Genomic DNA, 16796 nt, shown 5'->3' on the forward strand with positions numbered 1-16796 from the left:
AACATTCACAAATATACATTTCTGACATTCAAAAACAAAACAAAAACAAATCAGTGACCAATATAGCCACCTTTCTTTGCAAGGACACTCAAAAGCCTGCCATCCATGGATTCTGTCAGTGTTTTGATCTGTTCACCATCAACATTGCGTGCAGCAGCAACCACAGCCTCCCAGACACTGTTCAGAGAGGTGTACTGTTTTCCCTCCTTTTAAATCTCACATTTGATGATGGACCACAGGTTCTCAATGGGGTTCAGATCAGGTGAACAAGGAGGCCATGTCATTAGATTTTCTTCTTTTATACCCTTTCTTGCCAGCCACGCTGTGGAGTACTTGGACGCGTGTAATGGAGCATTGTCCTGCATGAAAATCATGTTTTTCTTGAAGGATGCAGACTTCTTCCTGTACCACTGCTTGAAGAAGGTGTCTTCCAGAAACTGGCAGTAGGACTGGGAGTTGAGCTTGACTCCATCCTCAACCTGAAAAGGCCCCACAAGCTCATCTTTGATGATACCAGCCCAAACCAGTACTCCACCTCCACCTTGCTGGCGTATGAGTCGGACTGGAGCTCTCTGCCCTTTACCAATCCAGCCACGGGCCCATCCATCTGGCCCATCAAGACTCACTCTCATTTCATCAGGCCATAAAACCTTAGAAAAATCAGTCTTGAGATATTTCTTGGCCCAGTCTTGACGTTTCAGCTTGTGTGTCTTGTTCAGTGGTGGTCGTCTTTCAGCCTTTCTTACCTTGGCCATGTCTCTGAGTATTGCACACCTTGTGCTTTTGGGCACTCCAGTGATGTTGCAGCTCTGAAATATGGCCAAACTGGTGGCAAGTGGCATCTTGGCAGCTGCACGCTTGACTTTTCTCAGTTCATGGGCAGTTATTTTGCGCCTTGGTTTTTCCACACGCTTCTTGCGACCCTGTTGACTATTTTGAATGAAACGCTTGATTGTTCGATGATCACGCTTCAGAAGCTTTGCAATTTTAAGAGTGCTGCATCCCTCTGCAAGATATCTCACTATTTTTGACTTTTCTGAGCCTGTCAAGTCCTTCTTTTGACCCATTTTGCCAAAGGAAAGGAAGTTGCCTAATAATTATGCACACCTGATATAGGGTGTTGATGTCATTAGACCACACCCCTTCTCATTACAGAGATGCACATCACCTAATATGCTTAATTGGTGGTAGGCTTTCAAGCCTATACAGCTTGGAGTAAGACAACATGCATAAAGAGGATGATGTGGTCAAAATACTCATTTGCCTAATAATTCTGCACTCCCTGTAGTATTATATATAATAATGTTTGTTTAGTATAAATAGTATTATATATATAATAGTGTTTGTTTAGTATAATTAGTATTATATATATAATAGTGTTTGTTTAGTATAAATAGTATTATATATATAATAGTGTTTGTTTAGTATAAATAGTAATATATATATATATATATATATATAATAGTGTTTGTTTAGTATAAATACTTATAAATAGTATTATATATAATAGTGTTTGTTTAGTATAAATAGTATTATATATATAATAGTGTTTGTTTAGTATAAATAGTATTATATATATATAATAGTGTTTGTTTAGTATAAATAGTATTATATATATATATATATATATATATATATATATATATATATATATATATATATATATTAGTGCTTGTTTAGTATAAGTACCTATAAATAGTATTATATATATAATAGTGTTTGTTTAGTATACATACCTATAAATAGTATTATATATATATAATAGTGTTTGTTTAGTATAAATAGTATTATATATATATAATAGTGTTTGTTTAGTATAAATACCTATAAATAGTATTATATATATATAATAGTGTTTGTTTAGTATACATACCTATAAATAGTATTATATATATATAATAGTGTTTGTTTAGTATAAATAGTATTATATATATAATAGTGTTTGTTTAGTATAAATAGTATTATATATATATAATAGTGTTTGTTTAGTATAAATACCTATAAATAGTATTATATATATATAATAGTGTTTGTTTAGTATAAATAGTATTATATATATATATATAATAGTGTTTGTTTAGTATAAATAGTATTATATATATAATAGTGTTTGTTTAGTATAAATAGTATTATATATATAATAGTGCTTGTTTAGTATAAATACCTATAAATAGTATTATATATAATAGTGTTTGTTTAGTATAAATACCTGTAAATAGTATTATATATATAATAGTGTTTGTTAAGTATAAATAGTATTATATATATAATAGTGTTTGTTTAGTATAAATAGTATTATATATATAATAGTGTTTGTTTAGTATAAATAGTATTATATATATAATAGTGCTTGTTTAGTATAAATACCTATAGATAGTATTATATATAATAGTGTTTGTTTAGTATAAATACCTGTAAATAGTATTATATATATAATAGTGTTTGTTAAGTATAAATAGTATTATATATATAATAGTGTTTGTTTAGTATAAATAGTATTATATATATAATAGTGTTTGTTTAGTATAAATAGTATTATACATATAATAGTGTTAGTTTAGTATAAATAGTATTATATATATATATAGTGATGTCACCAATTTTTCGCCGGCGAATAGTTCCCGGCGAACATAGCTTGTTCGCGTTCGCAACGGCGGGCGAACATATGCAATGTTCGATCCGCCCCCTATTCGTCATCATTGAGTAAACTTTGACCCTGTATCTCACAGTCTGCAGACACATTCCAGCCAATCAACAGCAGACACTGCCTCCCAGACCCTCCCATCTCCTGGACAGCAGCCATTTTAGATTCATTCGGAAGCTGCATTCTTAGTGAGAGGAGGGACAGTGTAGCTGCTGCTGATTTTATAGGGAAATTGATAGCTAGGCTAGTGTATTCACTGTCCACTACAGTCCTGAAGGACTCATCGGATCTCTGCTGTAAGGACAGCACCCCAAAAAGCCCTTTCTTTCATGTAATTAGCAAGAGTCCATGAGCTAGTGACGTATGGGATATACATTCCTACCAGGAGGGGCAAAGTTTCCCAAACCTCAAAATGCCTATAAATACACCCCTCACCACACCCACAATTCAGTTTTACAATCTTTGCCTCCTATGGAGGTGGTGAAGTAAGTTTGTTCTAGATTCTACGTTGATATGCGCTCCGCAGCAAGTTGGAGCCCGGTTTTCCTCTCAGCGTGCAGTGAATGTCAGAGGGATGTGAGGAGAGTATTGCCTATTTGAATGCAGTGATCTCCTTCTACGGGGTCTATTTCATAGGTTCTCTGTTATCGGTCGTAGAGATTCATCTCTTACCTCCCTTTTCAGATCGACGATATACTCTTATATATATATACCATTACCTCTGCTGATTTTCGTTTCAGTACTGGTTTGGCTTTCTACAAACATGTAGATGAGTGTCCTGGGGTAAGTAAATCTTATTTTCTGTGACACTCTAAGCTATGGTTGGGCACTTTATTTATAAAGTTCTAAATATATGTATTCAAACATTTATTTGCCTTGACTCAGAATGTTCAACATTCCTTATTTTCAGATAGTCAGTTTCATATTTGGGATAATGCATTTAAATCAATCATTTTTTCTTACCTTAAAAATTTGACTTTTTTTCCCTGTGGGCTGTTAGGCTCGCGGGGGCTGAAAATGCTTCATTTTATTGCGTCATTCTTGGCGCTGACTTTTTTGGCGCAAAAAATCTTTTCTGTTTCCGGTGTCATACGTGTCGCCGGAAGTTGCGTCATTTTTTGACGTCCTTTTGCGCCAAAAATGTCGGCGTTCCGGATGTGGCGTCATTTTTGGCGCCAAAAAATATGGGCGTCGCTTTTGTCTCCACATTATTTTCAGTCTCATTTTTTCTTTGCTTCTGGTTACTAGAAGCTTGTTTATTGGCATTTTTTCCCATTCCTGAAACTGTCATTTAAGGAATTTGATCAATTTTGCTTTATATGTTGTTTTTTCTCTTACATATTGCAAGATGTCTCACGTTGCATCTGAGTCAGAAGATACTTCAGGAAAATCGCTGTCTAGTGCTGGAACTACCAAAGCTAAGTGTATCTGCTGTAAACTTTTGGTAGCTATTCCTCCGGCTGTTGTTTGTATTAATTGTGATGACAAACTTGTTAAAGCAGATAATATTTCCTTTAGTAATGTACCATTGCCTGTTGCAGTTCCCTCAACATCTAAGGTGCAGAATGTTCCTGATAACATAAGAGATTTTGTTTCTGAATCCATCAAGAAGGCTATGTCAGTTATTTCTCCTTCTAGTAAACATAAAAAATCTTTTAAAACTTCTCTCTCTACAGATGAATTTTTAAATGAACATCATCATTCTGATTCTGATGACTCTTCTGGTTCAGAGGATTCTGTCTCAGAGATTGATGCTGATAAATCTTCATATTTATTTAAAATGGAATTTATTCGTTCTTTACTTAAAGAAGTCCTAATTGCTTTAGAAATAGAGGATTCTGGTCCTCTTGATACTAATTCTAAACGTTTAGATAAGGTATTTAAATCTCCTGTGGTTATTCCAGAAGTTTTTCCTGTTCCTAATGCTATTTCTGAACTAATTTCCAGAGAATGGGATAAATTGGGTAATTCATTTACTCCTTCTAAACGTTTTAAGCAATTATATCCTGTGCCGTCTGACAGATTAGAATTTTGGGACAAAATCCCTAAAGTCGATGGGGCTATTTCTACCCTTGCTAAACGTACTACTATTCCTACGTCAGATGGTACTTTGTTTAAAGATCCTTTAGATAGGAAAATTGAATCCTTTCTAAGAAAAGCTTATCTGTGTTCAGGTAATCTTCTTAGACCTGCTATATCTTTGGCTGATGTTGCTGCAGCTTCAACTTTTTGGTTGGAGACTTTAGCACAACAAGTAACAGATCATGATTCTCATAATATTATTATTCTTCTTCAGCATGCTAATAATTTTATCTGTGATGCCATTTTTGATATTATCAGAGTTGATGTCAGGTTTATGTCTCTAGCTATTTTAGCTAGAAGAGCTTTATGGCTTAAAACTTGGAATGCTGATATGGCTTCTAAATCAACTCTACTTTCCATTTCTTTCCAGGGTAACAAATTATTTGGTTCTCAGTTGGATTCCATTATCTCAACTGTTACTGGTGGGAAAGGAACTTTTTTACCACAGGATAAAAAATCTAAGGGTAAAAACAGGGCTAATAATCGTTTTCGTTCCTTTCGTTTCAACAAAGAACAAAAGCCTGATCCTTCATCCTCAGGAGCAGTTTCAGTTTGGAAACCATCTCCAGTCTGGAATAAATCCAAGCCTTCTAGAAAGGCAAAGCCTGCTTCTATATCCACATGAAGGTGCGGCCCTCATTCCAGCTCAGCTGGTAGGGGGCAGGTTACGTTTTTTCAAAGAAATTTGGATCAATTCTGTTCACAATCTTTGGATTCAGAACATTGTTTCAGAAGGGTACAGAATTGGTTTCAAGATGAGACCTCCTGCAAAGAGATTTTTTCTTTCCCGTGTCCCAGTAAATCCAGTGAAAGCTCAAGCATTTCTGAATTGTGTTTCAGATCTAGAGTTGGCTGGAGTAATTATGCCAGTTCCAGTTCTGGAACAGGGGATGGGGTTTTATTCAAATCTCTTCATTGTACCAAAGAAGGAGAATTCCTTCAGACCAGTTCTGGATCTAAAAATATTGAATCGTTATGTAAGGATACCAACGTTCAAAATGGTAACTGTAAGGACTATCTTGCCTTTTGTTCAGCAAGGGCATTTTATGTCCACAATAGATTTACAGGATGCATATCTGCATATTCCGATTCATCCAGATCATTATCAGTTCCTGAGATTCTCTTTTCTGGACAAGCATTACCAGTTTGTGGCTCTGCCGTTTGGCCTAGCTACAGCTCCAAGAATTTTTACAAAGGTTCTCGGTGCCCTTCTGTCTGTAATCAGAGAACAGGGTATTGTGGTATTTCCTTATTTGGACGATATCTTGGTACTTGCTCAGTCTTTACATTTAGCAGAATCTCACACGAATCGACTTGTGTTGTTTCTTCAAGATCATGGTTGGAGGATCAATTCACCAAAAAGTTAATTGATTCCTCAGACAAGGGTAACCTTTCTGGGTTTCCAGATAGATTCAGTGTCCATGACTCTGTCTTTAACAGACAAGAGACGTCTAAAATTGATTTCAGCTTGTCGAAACCTTCAGTCACAATCATTCCCTTCGGTAGCCTTATGCATGGAAATTCTAGGTCTTATGACTGCTGCATCGGACGCGATCCCCTTTGCTCGTTTTCACATGCGACCTCTTCAGCTCTGTATGCTGAATCAATGGTGCAAGGATTACACAAAGATATCTCAATTAATATCTTTAAAACCGATTGTACGACACTCTCTAACGTGGTGGACAGATCACCATCGTTTAATTCAGGGGGCTTCTTTTGTGCTTCCAACCTGGACTGTAATTTCAACAGATGCAAGTCTCACAGGTTGGGGAGATGTGTGGGGATCTCTGACGGCACAAGGAGTTTGGGAATCTCAGGAGGTGAGATTACCGATCAATATTTTGGAACTCCGTGCAATTTTCAGAGCTCTTCAGTCTTGGCCTCTTCTGAAGAGAGAATTGTTCATTTGTTTTCAGACAGACAATGTCACTACTGTGGCATACATCAATCATCAAGGAGGGACTCACAGTCCTCTGGCTATGAAAGAAGTATCTCGAATTCTGGTTTGGGCTTAATCCAGCTCCTGTCTAATCTCTGCGGTTCATATCCCAGGTATAGACAATTGGGAAGCGGATTATCTCAGTCGCCAAACGTTGCATCCGGGCGAATGGTCTCTTCACCCAGAGGTATTTCTTCAGATTGTTCAAATGTGGGAGCTTCCAGAAATAGATCTGATGGCGTCTCATCTAAACAAGAAACTTCCCAGGTATCTGTCCAGATCCCGGGATCCTCAGGCGGAAGCAGTGGATGCATTATCACTTCCTTGGAAGTATCATCCTGCTTATATCTTTCCGCCTCTAGTTCTTCTTCCAAGAGTAATCTCCAAGATTCTGAAGGAATGCTCGTTTGTTCTGCTGGTAGCTCCGGCATGGCCTCACAGGTTTTGGTATGCGGATCTTGTCCGGATGGCCTCTTGCCATCCGTGGACTCTTCCGCTACGACCAGACCTTCTGTCGCAAGGTCCTTTTTTCCATCAGGATCTCAAATCCTTAAATTTAAAGGTATGGAGATTGAACGCTTGATTCTTGGTCAAAGAGGTTTCTCTGACTCTGTGATTAATACTATGTTACAGGCTCGTAAATCTGTATCCAGAGAGATATATTATAGAGTCTGGAAGACTTATATTTCTTGGTGTCTTTCTCATCATTTTTCTTGGCATTCTTTTATAATTCCGAGAATTTTACAGTTTCTTCAGGATGGTTTAGATAAAGGTTTATCCGTAAGTTCTTTGAAAGGACAAATCTCTGCTCTTTCTGTTCTTTTTCACAGAAAGATTGCTAATCTTCCTGATATTCATTGTTTTGTACAAGCTTTGGTTCGTATAAAACCTGTCATTAAGTCAATTTCTCCTCCTTGGAGTTTGAATTTGGTTCTGGGGGCTCTTCAAGCTCCTCCGTTTGAACCTATGCATTCATTGGACATTAAATTACTTTCTTGGAAAGTTTTGTTCCTTTTGGCAATCTCTTCTGCCAGAAGAGTTTCTGAATTATCTGCTCTTTCTTGTGAGTCTCCTTTTCTGATTTTTCATCAGGATAAGGCAGTGTTGCGAACTTCTTTTGAATTTTTACCTAAAGTTGTGAATTCTAACAACATTAGTAGGGATATTGTGGTTCCTTCATTATGTCCTAATCCTAAGAATTCTAAGGAGAAATCATTGCATTCTTTGGATGTTGTTAGAGCTTTGAAATATTATGTTGAAGCTACTAAGTCTTTCCGAAAGACTTCTAGTTTATTTGTTATCTTTTCTGGTTCTAGAAAAGGCCAGAAAGCTTCTGCCATTTCTTTGGCATCTTGGTTGAAATCTTTAATTCATCTTGCCTATGTTGAGTCGGGTAAAACTCCGCCTCAAAGGATTACAGCTCATTCTACTAGGTCAGTTTCTACTTCCTGGGCGTTTAGGAATGAGGCTTCGGTTGATCAGATTTGCAAAGCAGCAACTTGGTCCTCTTTGCATACTTTTACTAAATTCTACCATTTTGATGTATTTTCTTCTTCTGAAGCAGTTTTTGTAGGAAAAGTACTTCAGGCAGCGGTTTCAGTTTGAATCTTCTGCTTATGTTTTTCATTAAACTTTATTTTGGGTGTGGATTATTTTCAGCAGGAATTGGCTGTCTTTATTTTATCCCTCCCTCTCTAGTGACTCTTGCGTGGAAAGATCCACATCTTGGGTAATCATTATCCCATACGTCACTAGCTCATGGACTCTTGCTAATTACATGAAAGAAAACATAATTTATGTAAGAACTTACCTGATAAATTCATTTCTTTCATATTAGCAAGAGTCCATGAGGCCCGCCCTTTTTTTGGGGTGGTTATGATTTTTGTATAAAGCACAATTATTCCAATTCCTTATTTTATATGCTTTCGCACTTTTTTATCACCCCACTTCTTGGCTATTCGTTAAACTGAATTGTGGGTGTGGTGAGGGGTGTATTTAGAGGCATTTTGAGGTTTGGGAAACTTTGCCCCTCCTGGTAGGAATGTATATCCCATACGTCACTAGCTCATGGACTCTTGCTAATATGAAAGAAATGAATTTATCAGGTAAGTTCTTACATAAATTATGTTTTTTAGGGCTAGAACATCAGTCTGCTTTTTTTTTTCCCTGTGTAATCTAATTGCAGTTGCCTGCCTGCCAGCGTGTGTGTCAAGATCACAGCGTATACTGTCCCCACTTGCCCAGTGCCACCACTCATATCTGGTGTAACAGTAGTATACATTAAAAAAACAACAACACTTTTTTGACTTTGAAATAATAGCAGACAGCTGCCAGTACCCAAGATGGCCACCAATAAGGCAGATGGGGAGGGTTAGAGAGCTGTTTTGGGGGGGATCAGGGAGGTTGGGGGTTAAGGAGGGATGCTACACCACAGCATATGTAAATATGCTTAAAAAATTAAAAAAAATAATTAAAAACCTTTTATTTTAGTACTGGCAGACTTTCTGCCAGTACTTAAGATGGCGGGGACAATTGTGGGGTGGGGGAGGGAAGAGAGCTGTTTGGGAGGGATCAGGGGGTCTGATGTGTCAGATGGGAGGCTGATCTCTACACTAAAGCTAAAATTAACCCTGCAAGCTCCCTACAAACTACCTAATTAACCCCTTCACTGCTAGCCATAATACACGTGTGATGCGCAGCAGCATTTAGCGGCCTTCTAATTTCCAGAAAGCAACTCCAAAGTCATATATGTCTGCTATTTCTGAACAAAGGGGATCCCAGAGAAGCATTTACAACTATTTGTGCCATAATTGCACAAGCTGTTTGTAAATAATTTCAGTGAGAAACCTAAAATTGTGAAAAAATTTAAGTTTTTTTTTAAATTTGATCGCATTTGGCGGTGAAATGGTGGCATGAAATATACCAAAATGGGCCTAGATCAATACTTTGGGTTGTCTACTACACTACACTTAAGCTAAAAATAACTCTACAAGCTCCCTACATGCTCCCTAATTAACCCCTTCACTGCTGGGCATAAAACACGTGTGGTGCGCAGTGGCATTTAGCAGCCTTCTAATTACCAAAAAGCAACGCCAAAGCCATATAAGGCCTAGATTTGGAGTTCGGCGGTAGCCATCAAAACCAGCGTTAGAGGCTCCTAACGCTGGTTTTGGCCGCCCGCTGGTATTTGGAGTCAGTGATTAAAGGGTCTAACGCTCACTTTTCAGCCGCGACTTTTCCATACCGCAGATCCCCCTACGCCATTTGCGTAGCCTATCTTTTCAATGGGATCTTTCTAACGCTGGTATTTAGAGTCGTTTCTGAAGTGAGCGTTAGAGCTCTAACGACAAGATTCCAGCCGCCTGAAAATAGCAGGAGTTAAGAGCTTTCTGGCTAACGCCGGTTCATAAAGCTCTTAACTACTGTACCCTAAAGTACACTAACACCCATAAACTACCTATGTACCCCTAAACCGAGGCCCCCCCACATCGCCGACACTCGATTAAAATTTTTAACCCCTAATCTGCCGACCGCCACCTACGTTATATTTATGTACCCCTAATCTGCTGCCCCTAACCCCGCCGACCCCTGTATTATATTTATTAACCCCTAACCTGTCCCCCACAACATCGCCGCCAGCTACTTAAAATAATTAACCCCTAATCTTCCGACCGCAAAGCGCCGCCACCTACGTTATCCCTATGTACCCCTAATCTGCTACCCCTAACACCGCCGACCCCTATATTATATTTATTAACCCCTAATCTGCCCCCCACAACGTCGCCGACACCTGCCTACACTTATTAACTCCTAATCTGCCGAGCGGACCTGAGCGCTACTATAATAAAGTTATTAACCCCTAATCCGCCTCACTAACCCTATCATAAATAGTATTAACCCCTAATCTGCCCTCCCTAACATCGCCGACACCTACCTTCAATTATTAACCCCTAATCTTCCGATCGGAGCTCACCGCTATTCTAATAAATGGATTAACCCCTAAAGCTAAGTCTAACCCTAACACTAACACCCCCCTAAGTTAAATATAATTTACATCTAACGAAATAAATTAACTCTTATTAAATAAATTATTCCTATTTAAAGCTAAATACTTACCTGTAAAATAAATCCTAATATAGCTACAATATAAATTATAATTATATTATAGCTATTTTAGGATTAATATTTATTTTACAGGCAACTTTGTAATTATTTTAACCAGGTACAATAGCTATTAAATAGTTAAGAACTATTTAATAGTTACCTAGTTAAAATAATAACAAATTTACCTGTAAAATAAATCCTAACCTAAGATATAATTAAACCTAACACTACCCTATCAATAAAATAATTAAATAAACTACCTACAATTACCTACAATTAACCTAACACTACACTATCAATAAATTAATTAAACACAATTCCTACAAATAAATACAATTAAATAAACTAGCTAAAGTACAAAAAATAAAAAAGAACTAAGTTACAGAAAATAAAAAAATATTTACAAACATAAGAAAAATATTACAACAATTTTAAACTAATTACACCTACTCTAAGCCCCCTAATAAAATAACAAAGCCCCCCAAAATAAAAAATTCCCTACCCTATTCTAAATTTAAAAAGTTACAAGCTCTTTTACCTTACCAGCCCTGAACAGGGCCCTTTGCGGGGCATGCCCCAAGAAGTTCAGCTCTTTTGCCTGTAAAAAAAAACATACAATACCCCCCCCCCAACATTACAACCCACCACCCACATACCCCTAATCTAACCCAAACCCCCCTTAAATAAACCTAACACTAATCCCCTGAAGATCTTCCTACCTTGTCTTCACCATCCAGGTATCACCGATCCGTCCTGGCTCCAAGATCTTCATCCAACCCAAGCGGGGGTTGGCGATCCATAATCCGGTGCTGAAGAGGTCCAGAAGAGGCTCCAAAGTCTTCCTCCTATCTGGCAAGAAGAGGACATCCGGACCGGCAAACATCTTCTCCAAGCGGCATCTTCGATCTTCTTCCATCCGGAGCGAAGCGGCAGGATCCTGAAGACCTCCAGCGCGGAACATCCATCCGGACCGACGACTGAACGACGAATGACTGTTCCTTTAAGGGACGTCATCCAAGATGGCGTCCCTCGAATTCCGATTGGCTGATAGGATTCTATCAGCCAATCGGAATTAAGGTAGGAATTTTCTGATTGGCTGATGGAATCAGCCAATCAGAATCTAGTTCAATCCGATTGGCCGATCCAATCAGCCAATCAGATTGAGCTCGCATTCTATTGGCTGATCGGAACAGTCCCTTAAAGGAACAGTCATTCGTCGTTCAGTCGTCGGTCCGGATGGATGTTCCGCGCTGGAGGTCTTCAGGATCCTGCCGCTTCGCTCCGGATGGAAGAAGATCGAAGATGCCGCTTGGAGAAGATGTTTGCCGGTCCGGATGTCCTCTTTTTGCCGGATAGGAGGAAGACTTTGGAGCCTCTTCTGGACCTCTTCACCACCGGATTATGGATCGCCAACCCCCGCTTGGGTTGGATGAAGATCTTGGAGCCAGGACGGATCGGTGATACCTGGATGGTGAAGACAAGGTAGGAAGATCTTCAGGGGATTAGTGTTAGGTTTATTTAAGGGGGGTTTGGGTTAGATTAGGGGTATGTGGGTGGTGGGTTGTAATGTTGGGGGGGGTATTGTATGTTTTTTTTTACAGGCAAAAGAGCTGAACTTCTTGGGGCATGCCCCGCAAAGGGCCCTGTTCAGGGCTGGTAAGGTAAAAGAGCTTGTAACTTATTTCATTTAGAATAGGGTAGGGAATTTTTTATTTTGGGGGGCTTTGTTATTTTATTAGGGGGCTTAGAGTAGGTGTAATTAGTTTAAAATTGTTGTAATATTTTTCTTATGTTTGTAAATATTTTTTTATTTTCTGTAACTTAGTTCTTTTTTATTTTTTGTACTTTAGCTAGTTTATTTAATTGTATGTATTTGTAGGAATTGTGTTTAATTAATTTATTGATAGTGTAGTGTTAGGTTAATTGTAGGTAATTGTAGGTAGTTTATTTAATTATTTTATTGATAGGGTAGTGTTAGGTTTAATTATATCTTAGGTTAGGATTTATTTTACAGGTAAATTTGTTATTATTTTAACTAGGTAACTATTAAATAGTTCTTAACTATTTAATAGCTATTGTACCTGGTTAAAATAATTACAAAGTTGCCTGTAAAATAAATATTAATCCTAAAATAGCTATAATATAATTATAATTTATATTGTAGCTATATTAGGATTTATTTTACAGGTAAGTATTTAGCTTTAAATAGGAATCATTTATTTAATAAGAGTTAATTTATTTCGTAAGATAAAAATTATATTTAACTTAGGGGGGTGTTAGTGTTAGGGTTAGACTTAGCTTTAGGGGTTAATCCATTTATTAGAATAGCGGTGAGCTCCGATCGGAAGATTAGGGGTTAATAATTGAAGGTAGGTGTCGGCGATGTTAGGGAGGGCAGATTAGGGGTTAATACTATTTATGATAGGGTTAGTGAGGCGGATTAGGGGTTAATAACTTTATTATAGTAGCGCTCAGGTCCGCTCGGCAGATTAGGGGTTAATAAGTGTAGGCAGGTGTCGGCGACGTTGAGGGGGGCAGATTAGGGGTTAATAAATATAATATAGGGGTCGGCGATGTTAGGGCAGCAGATTAGGGGTACATAGGGATAACGTAGGTTGCGGCGGTTTACGGAGCGGCAGATTAGGGGTTAAAAAAAATATGCAGGGGTCAGCGATAGCGGGGTCGGCAGATTAGGGGTTAATAAGTGTAAGGTTAGGGGTGTTTAGACTCGGGGTACATGTTAGAGTGTTAAGTGCAGACGTAGGAAGTGTTTCCCCATAGGAAACAATGGGGCTGCGTTAGCTGCCTAACGCAGCATTTGATTAAACTCTCGATACCAGAGTTAATTTTATGGTGCGGCCAGAAAAAAGCCCGCGGAGCGTTAACAGCCCTTTTACCGCCGAACTCCAAATCTAGGCCTAAGTCTGTTATTTCTGAAAAAAGGGGATCCCAGAGAAGCATTTACAACCATTTATGCCATAATTGCATAAGTTGTTTGTAAATAATTTCTGTGAGAAACCTAAAGTTTGTGAAAAAGTGAACAAAATTTTTTTTTTATTTGATCGCATTTGGCGGTGAAATGGTGGCATGAAATATACCAAAATGGGCCTAGATCAATACTTTGGGTTGTCTACTACACTACACTTAAGCTAAAAATAACTCTACAAGCTGCCTACATGCTCCCTAATTAACCCCTTCACTGCTGGGCATAAAACACGTGTGGTGCGCAGTGGCATTTAGCAGCCTTCTAATTACCAAAAAGCAACGCCAAAGCCATATAAGTCTGCTATAATGGCATGTCTGGTACACAGTGTTGGGGCAAGGGTCCATCTGACCACTGATACCTTGTCTGCAAAGCATGGTAAGGGCAGGTATATCACCTACACTGCGCACTGTGAAGCGGGCGTAACCCTTACACTACCTGATCGATACAACATCATACCTGATGTTTTAAAGCACGTTATTCCAAACAATTTAGGAATGTTAGGTGATTTATGCCCTTTAAGGATTAAAACCAGACTCTGCATCAACTATGTAATTTTCCGTGGGAGTTTTGCCATGGATCCCCCTCCGGCATGCCACAGTCCAGGTGTTAGTCCCCTTGAAACAACTTTTCCATCACTATTGTGGCCAGAAAGAGACCCTGTGGGTTTTAAAATTCGCCTGCCTATTGAAGTCTATGGCGGATCGCCCGGTTCGCGACCTTTTGCGGAAGTTCGCGTTCGCCGTTCGCGAACCCAAATTTTTAGGTTTGCGACATCACTAATGTAATAGTGTTTGTTTATTATAAATAGTATTATATATATAATAGTGTTTGTTTAGTATAAATACCTATAAATAGTATTATATATATATATATATATATAATAGTGTTTGTTTAGTATAAATACCTATAAATAGTATTATATATATATATATATATATATATATATATATAATAGTGTTTGTTTAGTATAAATACCTATAAATAGTATTATATATATATATATATATATACATATATATATATATATATATAATAGTGTTTGTTTAGTATAACTACCTATAAATAGTATTATATATATCATAGTGTTTGTTTAGTATAAATACCTATAAATAGTATTATATATATATAATAGTGTTTGTTTAGTATAACTACCTATAAATAGTATTATATATATCATAGTGTTTGTTTAGTATAAATACCTATAAATAGTATTATATATATATAATAGTGTTTGTTTAGTATAACTACCTATAAATAGTATTATATATATCATAGTGTTTGTTTAGTATAAATACCTATAAATAGTATTATATATATATAATAGTGTTTGTTTAGTATAACTACCTATAAATAGTATTATATATATCATAGTGTTTGTTTAGTATAAATACCTATAAATAGTATTATATATATATAATAGTGTTTGTTTAGTATAAATAGTATTACATATATAACAGTGTTTGTTTAGTATAAATAGTATTATATATATAATAGTGTTTGTTTAGTATAAATACCTATAAATAGTATTATATATATATATATATATATATATATATATAATAGTGTTTGTTTAGTATAAATACCTATAAATAGTATTATATATATATATATATATATATATATATATATATATATATATATATATTAGTGTTTGTTTAGTATAAATACCTATAAATAGTATTTTATATATATATATATATATATATATATATATATATATATAATAGTGTTTGTTTAGTATAACTACCTATAAATAGTATTATATATATCATAGTGTTTGTTTAGTATAAATACCTATAAATAGTATTATATATATCATAGTGTTTGTTTAGTATAAATACCTATAAATAGTATTATATATATAATAGTGTTTGTTTAGTATAACTACCTATAAATAGTATTATATATATCATAGTGTTTGTTTAGTATAAATACCTATAAATAGTATTATATATATAATAGTGTTTGTTTAGTATAAATAGTATTATATATATAATAGTGTTTGTTTAGTATAAATAGTATTATATATATATAATAGTGTTTGTTTAGTATAAATAGTATTATATATATATAATAGTGTTTGTTTAGTATAAATAGTATTATATATATAATAGTGTTTGTTTAGTATAAATAATATTATATATATAATAGTGCTTGTTTAGTATAGATACCTATAAATAGTATTATATATATATATAATAGTGTTTGTTTAGTATAAATAGTATTATATATATATAATAGTGTTTGTTTAGTATAAATATTATTATATATATATAATAGTGTTTGTTTAGTATAAATAGTATTATATATATATAATAGTGTTTGTTTAGTATAAATAGTATTATATATATATATAATAGTGTTTGTTTAGTATAAATAGTATTATATATATATAATAGTGTTTGTTTAGTATAAATAGTATTATATATATATAATAGTGTTTGTTTAGTATAAATAGTATTATATATATATAATAGTGTTTGTTTAGTATAAATAGTATTAAATATATAATAGTCTTTGTTTAATATAAATACCTATAAATAGTATTATATATATATAATAGTGTTTGTTTAGTATAAATAGTATTATATATATATATATATATATATATATATATAATAGTGTTTGTTTAGTATAAATAGTATTATATATATATATATATAATAGTGTTTGTTTAGTATAAATAGTATTATATATATAATAGTGTTTGTTTAGTATAAATAGTATTATATATATATAATAGTGTTTGTTTAGTATAAATAGTATTATATATATATAATAGTGTTTGTTTAGTATAAATAGTATTATATATATATATATAATAGTGTTTGTTTAGTATAAATAGTATTATATATATAATAGTGTTTGTTTAGTATAAATAGTATTATATATATCATAGTGTTTAAGAAAGCAGGAGAGTCCGGTGCACTCCGGGGATAAAAAATGAATTGCTTTATTTAAAAAAAAGTTAAAAACGCATAGGAGATGCAAAGTTACAGACAAGGGTCCAGGACAGTAATTATCCTGAGGCGTTTCTCGCC

This window comes from Bombina bombina, chromosome 12 (assembly GCF_027579735.1).
Source record: "Bombina bombina isolate aBomBom1 chromosome 12, aBomBom1.pri, whole genome shotgun sequence".
Lineage (NCBI taxonomy): Eukaryota > Metazoa > Chordata > Amphibia > Anura > Bombinatoridae > Bombina > Bombina bombina.